Below are 12892 nucleotides of genomic sequence, written 5' to 3'. Positions count from 1 at the left end.
ATCTGTATTGTATCTTGTATTTTGCCCCATTTGCTTCTGTGACCGTCCTTATTGTAGTGTATTTTCCGCTTCTGTGACCATTTCTCCCCGCTTTCCATTCTCTGCCACTTTCCCCGCTGCTGCATCCCCTGTGGCCTGCCCCCGCTCGCCCATTCGTCCCCCCTCCCAGCTGTTCCTCCCTCCCACCTCCCCTTCTTATGGTGGCCGCACGCAGCAGGCGCACCGCTAGCGCGCAGCGGGTGCACCGCTAGCGCGCCGCTGGCGCGCCTAAGGCAAGCCCGTCTGTGCCTGGACCGCACCCAGTGCCAGAACCCCTGGCCCCCGCGAACACCACAACACCCGACTCCGCCACGATGCCAGCACCCTCCACGCACTCAACCCCGGACAAGAACACACCTGCTACCAGGCCACCCCGAAGCTCACCCAAGGACCCTTCACCTGCCGGAACTGCAGCTTAACCAGCATCCGGCCCACCAAACCACCAACCAAAGAACTCAACTACCTCAGATGTATTCTTCTCAACACCCGCTACGCCCACAAACACGCCGTCGAATTCTGGGACCTTCTCTACTCTACCTCCCAAGACGTCGCCATCCTGACGGAGACCTGGCTGAACGCCACCTCAGCTCCCGACATCGCCATAGCCATCCCGGAAGGCTACAAGATCACCCACAGGGACCGTACCAACGGCTTTGGAGGAGGAATCGCCCTCGTCCACAGGAACACCCTCAGAGTCTTGACCAACACTGACGACACCCTCAGCACAGCCGAACACATTCACTTCCAGATCCACACCGACCCCAACACCATCCTCAGAGGAACCCTCGTCTACAGACCCCCCGGACCCTGACCGCAGGTCAGCGACTCCATCGCCGACTTCATCAACACACATGCCCTCGTCTCCACAGACTACATCCTCCTTGGGGCCCTGAACTTCTTCCACCTTGAGAACAACAACAACACCAACACCAATGCCCTATTCGACAACCTCCTCAACCTCAGACAGCTCGTGACAACACCCACCCACGCCACTGGCCACACGCTCAACCCCATCTTCCCCGCAAGCCCCCACATCAGCTTCACCACCGAACCCCACTGGACCGACCACCACTGCATCCACTTCACCTGCAGGAAGCCCACCATGCACCACCGCACCAAACAGAGGCCTCGATGCAGCTGGAGCAAGGTCACCGAAGACCAGTTAATCACCACCCTTGCCCAGAACTCACCCGCCAACTCCACAGGCCCAAACACCGCCGCCCGCAACCTCAGACAATGGATTGACAACTGCGCCAACACCCTCGCCCCACTCAAGACACCCTCCAATAGCCACACCAGCAATAAAGTCACCTGGTTCACCGAAGTCCTCCAGGCCTCCAAACGAACATGCAGAAAACTGGAGAAGAACTGGCTCCGCGAACGAACACCGGACAGCCACGCAGCCCACAAGAACGCCACCCGCAGGTACCATCAACTCATCAGAACCGCCAAGAGGGCCTCATTCAAAGACCGCCTAGATAACAATGCACACAAAGAGCTATTCAACATTGTGAAAGAACGGATGTATGACAATACAACGCATGCTTTTACATCGCATGCTTTTACAACGTGGTTTTTACAACGCATACCATTACAACGCATAGTGCTTTTAGGCGCTGGATAGTGAATTGTTTAATTTACTATTCCAACTCCAGTCCCCGTGGATAGTAGGGAAGGTGTTGGATAGTACATTAAACCTATTCCCTATCCTAGAGCGCCCCCCAGCGCAATGCGCTGTAATGGTTTGCGTTGTAAAAGTTGCGTTGTAAAGGCACTGCGTGGTAAAAGTTGCGTTGTAAAGGTTGTTTACCTGAAAGAACTCTCCAACTCCAGCTCCAACACCAACGACATCCCGCCCTCGCAAGACCTCTGCGACTCGCTGGCCACCTTCTTTCACCGCAAGATCGCCGACATCCACGACAGCTTCAATGCCACGACCGCCCGACAACCACCGCCCCCACGACCACCACCCACACCAACCGCCTGCTCTCCTGGACCAGCATCAACGACGAGGACACCAGCGAGATCAAGAACACCATCCACTCTGGATCACCGCTAGACCCATGCCCTCACCATGCCTTCAACAAGGCCTGCACAGCCATTGCACCCCATCTCCGAAAAGTAATCAACATCTCCTTCGAGACAGCAACATCCTCCTGAACTTGTCAGCCGCCTTCGACACGGTCTGCCACAACATACTATGCACACGCCTCCACAACGCCGGAATCCAAGAGAAGGCCCAGACTGGACCACGTCCTTCCTCTCTGGCAGAACCCAGAGCGTCCGCCTTCCCCCACTTCCGCTCCAGTGCCACCGAGATCAGCTGCTGGGTACATAGGGCTCTCCCCTCAGCTGGACGCTGTTCAACATCACATGGCACCCCTCGCCCACGTCGCACGGCAGCACAACCTCAACATCATCTCCTACGCCGACGACACTCAGCTGGTCCTCTCTCTCACCAAAGACCCTCACAACGCCAAAACCAACCTCCACGTAGGTATGAAGGCCATCGCCGAATGGATGAGGAACAGTCGACTGAAGCTGAACTCAGACAAGACGGAGGTCCTCATCCTCGGAAACACCCCTTTGGCCTGGGACAATTCCTGGTGGCCAACCGCACTGAGAACCGCCCCAACAGCCACCGACCACGCACGCAACCTAGGGGTCATCCTCGACTCCACCCTCTCCATGACTAAACAGGTCAACGCCATCTCCTCATCCTGCTTCAACACCCTCTGAATGCTCCGCAGGATCTTTAAGTGGATCCCCACCGAAACTAAAAGAACAGTCACCCAGGCCCTCATCACCAGCAGACTGGGCTACGGAAACGCCCTCTACGCAGAAACATCGGCCAAGCTCCTGGGACGACTGCAACGCATCCAGAACGCCTCAGCACGTCTGATCCTCGACATCCCCCTCTGCAGCCACATCACACCCCACCTGAAAAACCTGCACTGGCTCCCCATCAACCAGAGGATAACCTTCCAGCTCCTCATCTACGCACACAAAGCTCTCCACAACACCGGCCCAGCATACCTCAACAGACGCCTCAGCTTCTACACCCCACCTGCCAGCTCCGCTCCGCCGACCTCCCCCTCGCCACAGTTCCCCGCATCTGAAGAACGACCGGGGCGGCAGATCCTTCTCCCACCTCGCCGCCAAGACCTGGAACACCCTTCCCACCAACCTACGGCAGACCCAAAACCTACTGGCCTTCACAAGACTCCTCAAGACCTGGCTGTTCGATCAATAGCAGTACCCCCCCACCCCCCGCCTTGAGACCCTCGCAGGTATGTAGTGCGCTTTACAAGTATCTTGATTGATTGATTGATTGATTTGATGTCAAGAGAAACCCATCTAGTGGATAATTGCGAAGTGCGAAACTAAAAATGTGGAATTCGACCTACTTTTCCTGCTTGATCAAATTGTGTGATATAAGGCAAGCACTTTATTTTAGGGATCATGCTTTTTGCTCATTACTAATATGAGAGCACAATTAAATAGCTTAATTCAGTTTGCTCGTTGTACAAAAACCTCATGTTTTATTTAATAGCATATAAAGTAGCGGCATCTATAGCATAGTCATGACAATTTACTTGCCTCGTGCGCTAATAACATCGTCATCAGAGCGGTGCAGGATTATTCCTCAAACAATGTTTAAAAAATCTCACTTTTAAAAAATACTTCTGAAACAACCTAATATACAAAGATGAAATGCTTCCATCTGTTCAAGAAACACAATGCTTTGAATTTTGAAGACACCATATCATATTCTAACATAATATTTGTCATGATTTACAAATATTTTCAAGGCTCGGCTCGTGAACGGCCTCTTAGAGTCAGCGCCGAGCCTTAACTCGACTCTGCTCTCCCTGTTAATTTGTTGGCGTGCCCACCTCTAGCCGTGACCTCAACCCACCCTTCAAGCAATTGAAGTGACTGAAAGGGGTGAGGAGCCTCTCCACCCCCTGCTGTTTGTTGGATTTTTCAAGCGGACAGGAAGGGCGAAGGGGGAAACCGAGCTAAGCTTCCACCTACCAGCTAGTGACGCAGCCTGGACAGAGCCAGCCACCAGCTGCTGTGGGATTCGCCATGAAGAAAGCTTTCAATTATTGTATCGCTTTTCCAATCGGCAGTCGTAATTTAAGTGAAAGTATGTAGCACACAAAAAGCCTAAGAAATTTAATGAAGGACTAAACCTAATAAGGTGCGGCAAGCCAAACAACATGACATTTTTTATGCATAGTATAGTAGTAAAAAAAAAACCTGTATAACAAAAAAAAGTTTAAAGGAAATAAGAGTATTACCAGTGATACAAATTAGGATTACTTTAACACACTGACAGGAAGCGGAGTAATGGCAGCTGCAAGCAATTTCTATTATCTATACGAGCTGAAAGGCTCTCTGTGCACACCCTCCTACAATGTATCCTTTTTTTCCCTAACCCTGTTTAGGTAAAAGAACCTCTAAGTTAGCACGTAAGAGTTTACATCAGAGATACACTAAGCATCCACAACTATACGACTGAATAAATCCTGTGCACATTTTATGCTTGAACTTGTGTCCGGTGGTTTTGAGCGCTTCAGAGGAGCAGTGTTCATCTTTGTCTCTGTATCATAGGGTTTACTGGGTTCTAACCCGAAGGATCTGGTTTTAATTTTGAAAGGCGTTATATTAGTGAGGAAAGTGGTACCCAAGCTGTGGACCTTATTACACCATTCCTGGCTCCTCTGTAGATTTTCCTTTTCTTGATTAACCGGTGTATGTGTGAGTGGTCACACCCCTCCCCGTCCCCAAATTTAGACAGGTTTATTTTCCTGGACGCTTCGTTGAGTCTGATTGTCCGGGAGGCTAATGTTGCAGAAACAAAGCCTCATCAAGGCCCACCTTTGTTCTCACCCTCTCCCTTTACAATATTTATAGATTCTTATTTTGTCCAGTTTTTTGTTTTTCTTTCCATTGAGGGAGGGGAGTCCTCCTCCCCCCACCTTCCCCCGCCACCAGGCACCCTTACAAGACTCACAATTAGTTTCCTGCTAATAGAATCCTTTAATATTTAATGCACAGCTTTTCTGGACAAAGCGTAACTGAAGAGGAGAGGGGTGAGTAGCGTAAAGGTTGGGAAGGTCCGTTTGCGGTCGATTGTGCGGTGGAGGCTGATTAATTCCCTTGACTGTGCTGCCTTCCTTCAGCCAAGTGGTATTTTTGGATTTTCCATACCTGAATAGTAACTTAAGATGAGCCACAAGACCAACGACTGCCACAGGCATAGTTTAGGAAAGTCGGTGTAAACTAAGATTCGTCTGACGTAGTGTAGCTACGTAATGGTCACTTCAGATGGTCTAACAATGCTTGAGTTAACATGGCCATTGGTTTAGCCTTACTGGCTTTGAATTGTCTGGAGCTTCGCTACTGTTGTCCTACCTAGTAGAACTAGGTATAATGTAGTGGTTGTTCTGACATCAGGAGACATTTGCTCTGGCCTCCAGGGCTTAGGAACTGTTTGACCAGAAAACTTTTTTTTTCTTTTTCCTATGAAGCATTTTTTTTTGCCAAACCTATTTTTTTATTAGGTTTTTACTTTCATCCAGAGGAAAGCAATACAATCTCATTTTTGCACTCTACAAACTGATTAATAAGTTCAAGGAAATTGTATCTTGAGTCTACTCAGAAGATCAAGGGACTTATTTACAGGCCCCTTGCGCCACCAATACAGCACGTTTTTCCCATATTAAAAGTGACGCACCGGCGGGGCAAGGGCAAGCCCCCTAAATAAGCCCCCAAATCCTTGAATGGCTATCCCCAAGACCCACTCCTAGGGTGACCAGAATTTTAAAGCCAAAAACTGGGACATTTCACAAAAATAGAAGGACTACAATTTTACTTCAAGTAAGCGCACACAATGACAGCGCTCCTCAGCAGAGAATTACAGAACAGGCAGTAAGAACATACATACTATCCAATTTTTAAACCCATTAGCTTACCTGTTAATTAAATTGCGTTCTTGAAACAACTGCTAACTATCCCTGCTTTATCATACATAAAAAAGCATCTCCAGCCGTTTTCAGTCAAGCCTCTCTAAAAACCGTGACGTGAGCTAAATTTACTGAAATCTGCAGGACTGCTGGTGAAAAACCAGGACAGTCCTGGCAAATCTGGGATGCCCGGCGGTCACCCTACTCACTCCCACCATGTAGAGCATTTTTAAATTGCCAAGGTAATGGTTAGGAGTTGAACTGCCTATTTATGAGGTCATTTTAGACAAAAGGAAGTTGTTTCCAAATTCACAGTGGTGTCTAGAGAGAGATGGTCTTGCGAAGTTCTATGCAGATGCCTGTGCATTTTAATATAAAAACTTTTTTCCCCCTTTTTTTGTTACATTGGTAAAACGTAGTCAAGAAATTGCAGGGGCAGAGAATGCTATTAATATCTCACTATTCACTGTTACTGGCCTATACGTCACCTGTGTATTCCAATGCTGTAGCCATTGATTATGAAGCCAAGTGACCCACTGCACTTTGTTGGCCAACTCCACAGCCCTTTGAAAACTCCCCCGCCCTTTCCTTAATAAATATGCTCTCATTGTTGAAACAAATACAGGTAAATTGCCCTGGTTTTCCCACTAGTGCACGCCAGCCCACCAGCTGCAACTCCACAGAAAAGTCTCAGAATCTGCACTGTTTTTCCGCGGGGCCGTGAGTAGATAGCGGTGACCAGTCAGAGGGGTTATTGCCAGATCATTTGAATATATTTCTTGCTGATACTAATAACCGAGGCCTGTTTCAGTGATTAATGTTTGACGTTGAGATGGTATACCTCAAGTCGTGTGTTCATGTGTTACAAAAACTGGATTCATTTTTTAATAGAAAGTGTCTAGGATTTTGGACATCATTATGAGATTTTCGGTGTATATGTGCTTAACAGAGGGCTGCAGGCGACAGGCTTTGTGGTGAGCGAGAAGGCTTGGTTTCATGACCTCGGTGACAGTCACTCAATGGCGTAGCAAGTAGGGGGGCGGCATGAGTTTTGGGCGCCGTGGCCTCCCCAGCTCTTACCTGTGGCATCGCCAGCATCCCCACCGCTCTTACATACGCCGCAGGCACCGCCATAGTGGCAACTAGCCTAGCTACGCCGCTGCATTCAGTTCTCTATTGGCTCTAGACGATTTTGAGATGGCCAAATGTATTTTAACTTCATTTACTAATTTTCTGAGTGGTGTCCTAGCAAGGTTTTTTGGGTCACAAACAATTCGGACTGAACGTCCTTCTGGATGATGTAAATATAAGAATTGTCGGTTCCTCGCGATTAAAATTATTATTTCCAGGTGCGGTACCTTCACATTGGCATGATATGGAAGCAACAACCTCATGCCCCGGGTCAGGGTCAAACCATACATTCTCAACCATGCAGAATGCCAGTTCCCTGGGGGTGAAGGTGGGAATTCGGTGGTCACCTAACACACTCCACCAGAATCTAACCATGTTTGCTCATTAGTGAATAATATTTCAGGAGGGTGGGAAAAGAGTGGTATGTTGCTTATTGGGGTTGTGAAAGCTCATTCACAGTTTTTTACATTTATTTGGAAAGCTGATGGTGTCAATGGGACCCTTAACTCTGTGCTCCAGGTGTAATACACTTTCATGAATGGTTCACTTTAATCACATGGTTATAGAAATATTACCTCCTCTGATAAGAATTACCTTTTATCTACTATACTAGTCAGATCAAGAGTAATTCATCCAAAACCGTTCATATATTGGGGAACTAGACACATTTTGACACACTCGGATGGTAAAAAATGCTTAAACATCAGAAAAGAGTGTTTCTATGCTACACATAGATATATTTAACATAGCTGCTATCATGTGATGCAAAGACATTTTTTTTAAAGAAACGCTTAGATATATATATATATCACACAAAATGCGGTGGTTGTTCCTGTTGTCCAACTTTGGCGGATCCTTTGTTCAAACGATGTGGAAGTGTGATTTAGCTTCTTCACTGCGGATCGAAGTAAACAGTTGCTTATTGGCCTTCCCAAATTTTTTCTATAAATGGTATTTGTAATTCCAACTGAAATTACATTCACAGTGCACAGTACACCCCACATCAAAACATCTAGCATGCACATATATTGTCAAAGCATTTAGCATGCACATGTATTGTAAAAACATCTAGCATGCATGTCAGTTGTCTAAAACCAATAGAACATTTGCACATCTGGTGGTACATTCCCATTATAGATTGTTCACTATGTTTAACACATAACTACTAGTTGATTCCCTGTCTTTGTTCCATACATATTATCTGTACGGTTCCCAAAAGTCTCTTGGGCATGCCATCAGGGGCCATATTATGGAGTAAGCGCATTTTCATTGTTTGTTCCGGGTTTTAAAATGGTGGGTCTGGTGCAAACAATGAAAATGAGCCCTATTACCATGAATGCGATGCCTCCAGGGCTGCGTCGAACTCGAGCAGCCCTGGGGGCAGCGCATTCATGTAAAAACACAGAGCAGCTGCTTGCAGCCGCTCTGTGTTTTTACAGTGCAGACGGCAACCCCGTGCACTTTTAAAGGGGTTTAGGTATCCCATTGCATGTGGGTGCAGTCAGTGACTGCACACACCTGCAAGGGGTTGTCTGGGGGGTCCATAGGACCCCGTACCCCCCTCCAGAGGGCTAGAATGTGGCACACTGTGTGTGTGTGTCCCCTGGGAGCCTTTTTGCCCCTGCAGCTTAATATGGTACAAGGGTAACGGAATTTCCTTATTTGCGTAGGGCACACCACTATGCAAATGAGGGAATGCCCCCTGAAGGTAGCGCTGGCGCTTTAAGTGCACCAGCGCTATTGGTATTACTAAAGGGGATGCACAAGCATCTGAGCCTCTTCTGTAATACCTAAGTGCCCCGGGGCTCGCAAAGCGGGCGCAACCCCCCGTTGCTCCCCCGGGGCACTTACTGTAATACGCCACAAGGTGTGTCAGTTTACACATGCATTGCAATACCTCCGGCATATTCTGCCATTCCAACGAATCAAATGCTTTCTCAGCGTCTGATGGTAAGGTTAGGTCTTCATAAAAATGTAATCGCACTTTAACCACTTGTATCACAAGAAATCCTTGATTTGTCCAGCTATTGCTACCTTGACTACAAACACGTTACCACGTTTAATATAGTAGATTATTGCATGACCTGTGTTAGAAATGGGTTTCTGGTTGGCAGAGGGATGCACCCTGTCCAACCAGGAACCAACACTCAAGTCAGGGTAAGCTAGATACACACTAAAAGATAATCAGTGCTCACCCTCTAATAGCTTGGCACAGAGCAGTTAGGCTTATCTGAAGAGGAAATGTTAAAGTATTTGTGAAACGCACACACGCCCCTCAGATAGATATGTGCAGGACAAAAGATGCATTTCTCTTAATGCACTTCCCCTGGCAGAGTCTACCTTTTCTCCTCAACGCATCTCACTCTGCACTGTAGAATATATCCCTGGTCCATTGCAGAGTAATGCTTACCAGCCTCCTCTCTTGGCTACATCCATCATCCTTAATAACATAACTGTTGACGCTTAAACATGCCCAGGAATTCCCTTTGTATGAGCCGTACCTCTGATACGGTGCACTGCTGCTGTAATCTGCTCTGCTCTCAAGACTGCAGGCAGAGAAACAACAAGGGGTTTAGGCTCCAATCAGCAAGGCTGAGCCCTATTTGAACGAAAAACAACAAGATGCCAATGTTGATATGCAATTCGCTCTTTTTTGTCCTGGCACATTGACTTGAAACAATGTCACCACACAGCCTCTTTTTCCGTGTGAGTTAATCAAAATGTATTCAGAAATTCACATCTGTAAATTCGAACCAAAAGATTTTTTACATTTTAAATGTTATTCTCTTCACACCTAACTACCTTCTCCCAAAGCCTACACTATTCAGTACATCCTAAAAAGTTCCAAAACATTCTCTTTCACACCACACCCACTTTACACTCTCTAACATTCTTCTCAGACAATCCTACTATCACCCAACTAACAATCCAGCAGTCCAACAAGCAGCCCAGCTTTCAATCATTCAAATTGAACCTCTAAAAAAAATATGATAAACACATAGGCCAAACAAGAATGAGTTTCCAATTTACTAAATTTCTTTATTTTTGAACAATAATTTGTGAACTTGGTTTGGCCACCACAAGGTTGACACGTTTCAAACCACCCAGATTCCGGGACTCTCCTCAGGACCAGAAAGCTTAGATCCTGTGGCGAGATCAGCCGGTCTCTGCTGCACTATATTCAACCAGTTTATGCAACCATCATGTTTTGTGGCAGTCGGTCCAAGGCTGAAAGCCGTATTCTCTCAAGTGTGTGGTGTAGTGCTGATATCGGCCCGCACACCATCCCCCAAACGACAAGATCCCCATCATAAATAAGTGGACAAGACAACTTGTTGTTGGGAAAAAGTAGTCGCAGGTTTATTAGCATATCATTGCTAAAACATGGTGGGTTAACTTACAGATGATCCAAAGCCTCGCAGCTTGCTACCCTATAGGCCAAGTAGCCCGCGGCCTTGGCCATACGGTGCTTAGCGGTTGTGGTGAGAGGGTAGCCCCTCACCTGTCCGGTGAACCATTGGTCCACCCTCTAGCTCACACCCCCCCCCCTACAAGGGGCGGAGCGTTCAAGCAACCCCCGCTTGTCCAGGTAACCAACCGCCCGTAGGATAACGGGGCGCCGTCGCACCCCCAGGGTCCACCGCACGGATCTCCCAGGGATAATAGGCCTCAGCACCCTTTGTGCTTCTGCATAGGGTACTCCTAAGTACCTTTCGCCTCTGGATCATCATGTAACTCCTCCTGCAACACAAATAACAAATGTTAAAAGCATAGCACCCCCCCGCCACTTGAGATGTAGGGTAAGCGGCAGGGAGGGCAACATCGAGGGCAGCAAGGCACAAAAGAGTCTGCTCCGAGGCGGGGGAGACATAAATACCCCCCCCACCCCCCACCCCCCAAGGAAGCGTGCTGACGTCATGGCAGCGGCCCCCGGCCGCTGGACACCAGAAGGCTGGTGCGCCTGCCATCCTGTGGCACTACGGTGCCCACCCTCTTATGAGGGTCACCTGCGGCGACGTGTCGGGTGGCCTGCATAGTGCCGATATCGGCCCAACCATCCGACAAGATCCCCATCATAAATAAGTGGACAAGACAACTTGTTGTTGGGAAAAAGTAGTCGCAGGTTTATTAGCATATCATTGCTAAAACATGGTGGGTTAACTTACAGATGATCCAAAGGCAAGCGGCCCCTCGCAGCTTGCCACCTGATAAGCCAAGTAGCCCGTGGCCTTGGCCATACGGTGCTTAGTGCTTGTGGTGAGAGGGTAGCCCCTCATCTGTCCGGTGAACCATTGGTCCACCCTCTAGCTCACCCCCCCCCTACGAGGGGCGGAGCGTTCAAGCAACCCCCGGTTGTCCAGGTAACCAACCGCCCGTAGGATAACGGGGCGCCGTCGCACCCCCAGGGTCCACCGCACGGATCTCTCAGGGATATTGGGCCTCAGCACCCTTTGTGCTTCTGCATAGGGTACTCCTAAGTACCTTTCGCCTCTGGATCATCATGTAACTCCTCCACAGCCCTGAATGTGGCGACCGTCACGGACAGGGCCCCCCACCAGAGCTACCTCCTAGACGCAGCCTGCAGAGATTAGCGCTTCCTGAATGTCCAAAAGAAATAAATCCATGCCTACGTTGGACAGGTGGATTCCTTCTCCGTCAAGGCAACCAGAGGCGTTGGCGTGAAGTTCCCCATGGCGAATTAAATCGAAGCCCATCAGCTCCGCGAACTTACGCATAGCGCAGTTTACTTTCCTTCTCGCCACTTCTATTGCTTGCCCAGAGCGAGCACCTAGCCAAAACCGGCGTGGTGTGATCTCAGACCACCAAAGATCGCAAGGACCCAATAAATTGCTGATTTTGGTAATGTTCACTTTCATGTCCCTTAAGAGAAACCTTTTCCTCAGGAAAGGCAGGTCGTTCCCTCCCACGTGCAGAATGAGCACGTCTGGAGGGCGGGCGTTCCCTTGTAATTCTTGTGTTAGCAAACCAAGCACCCCGCTCCATCGCAAGCCAGTGACTCCACGCCAGACAAACTGAGTTTTGATAAACCCATGATTCCACTTTCTGTTTTCTGCCCACCGGACCAACCTGGAAATCCCCTCGTGTCCCAGCACCCAGACCGTTGTTCCTGGTAAATAAAGAGAAGTTTTGTATGAAACTATTTATTAAACGCACACAAATAAACACTGGTAAAAATACCACACTGCAAACAATATACTGTAAAACATTGTACATGTTACATGGCCCCGTGTGCCCAATATGCACAGATTCTGATTCAAGCCCCAGGACAACACATCAAACATCTCTTGAGTTCACAGAGCACTACTTGATACTGTCTGGTCTGATGTATCTTTTATAACAGTCAGATGACCATCTTCCCAGCTGCTTGATGCCTTCTACCTGTACCCCTTCTGAGGATGCAGTTGTGGCTGTGCCTATGCGGAAGGAGTGGGAACTGTACTTCTTGCCCACCAATGAGACACCTGCTGCAAACAAGCATGCATGCATGACATGTTCTACTTGGACTTTAGTCAAAGGCGTGCCATCTGCATGTAAGAGGAGATAACCCATATCGGGGGGGCGGATGGCAAGGTAAGCCGACAGGATGCTCACGGGGCAAAATTTGGCTGCGCCAAGGCTTTGAAGCCAAAGTTCAATCCCCCTGCCTCTCTGATCAGTCTTGGATTGGCGCAGAGTAAACTTGAGCGTGTCTCCCAAAACCAGAACGTCCTGCAAAGACAAAGCTA

The sequence above is a fragment of the Lissotriton helveticus genome, chromosome 5_1, assembly GCF_964261635.1.
Source record: "Lissotriton helveticus chromosome 5_1, aLisHel1.1, whole genome shotgun sequence".
Taxonomy (NCBI): Eukaryota; Metazoa; Chordata; class Amphibia; order Caudata; family Salamandridae; genus Lissotriton; species Lissotriton helveticus.
The sequence above is the reverse complement of the archived record's forward strand: the minus strand, read 5'-3'. Positions refer to the sequence as shown.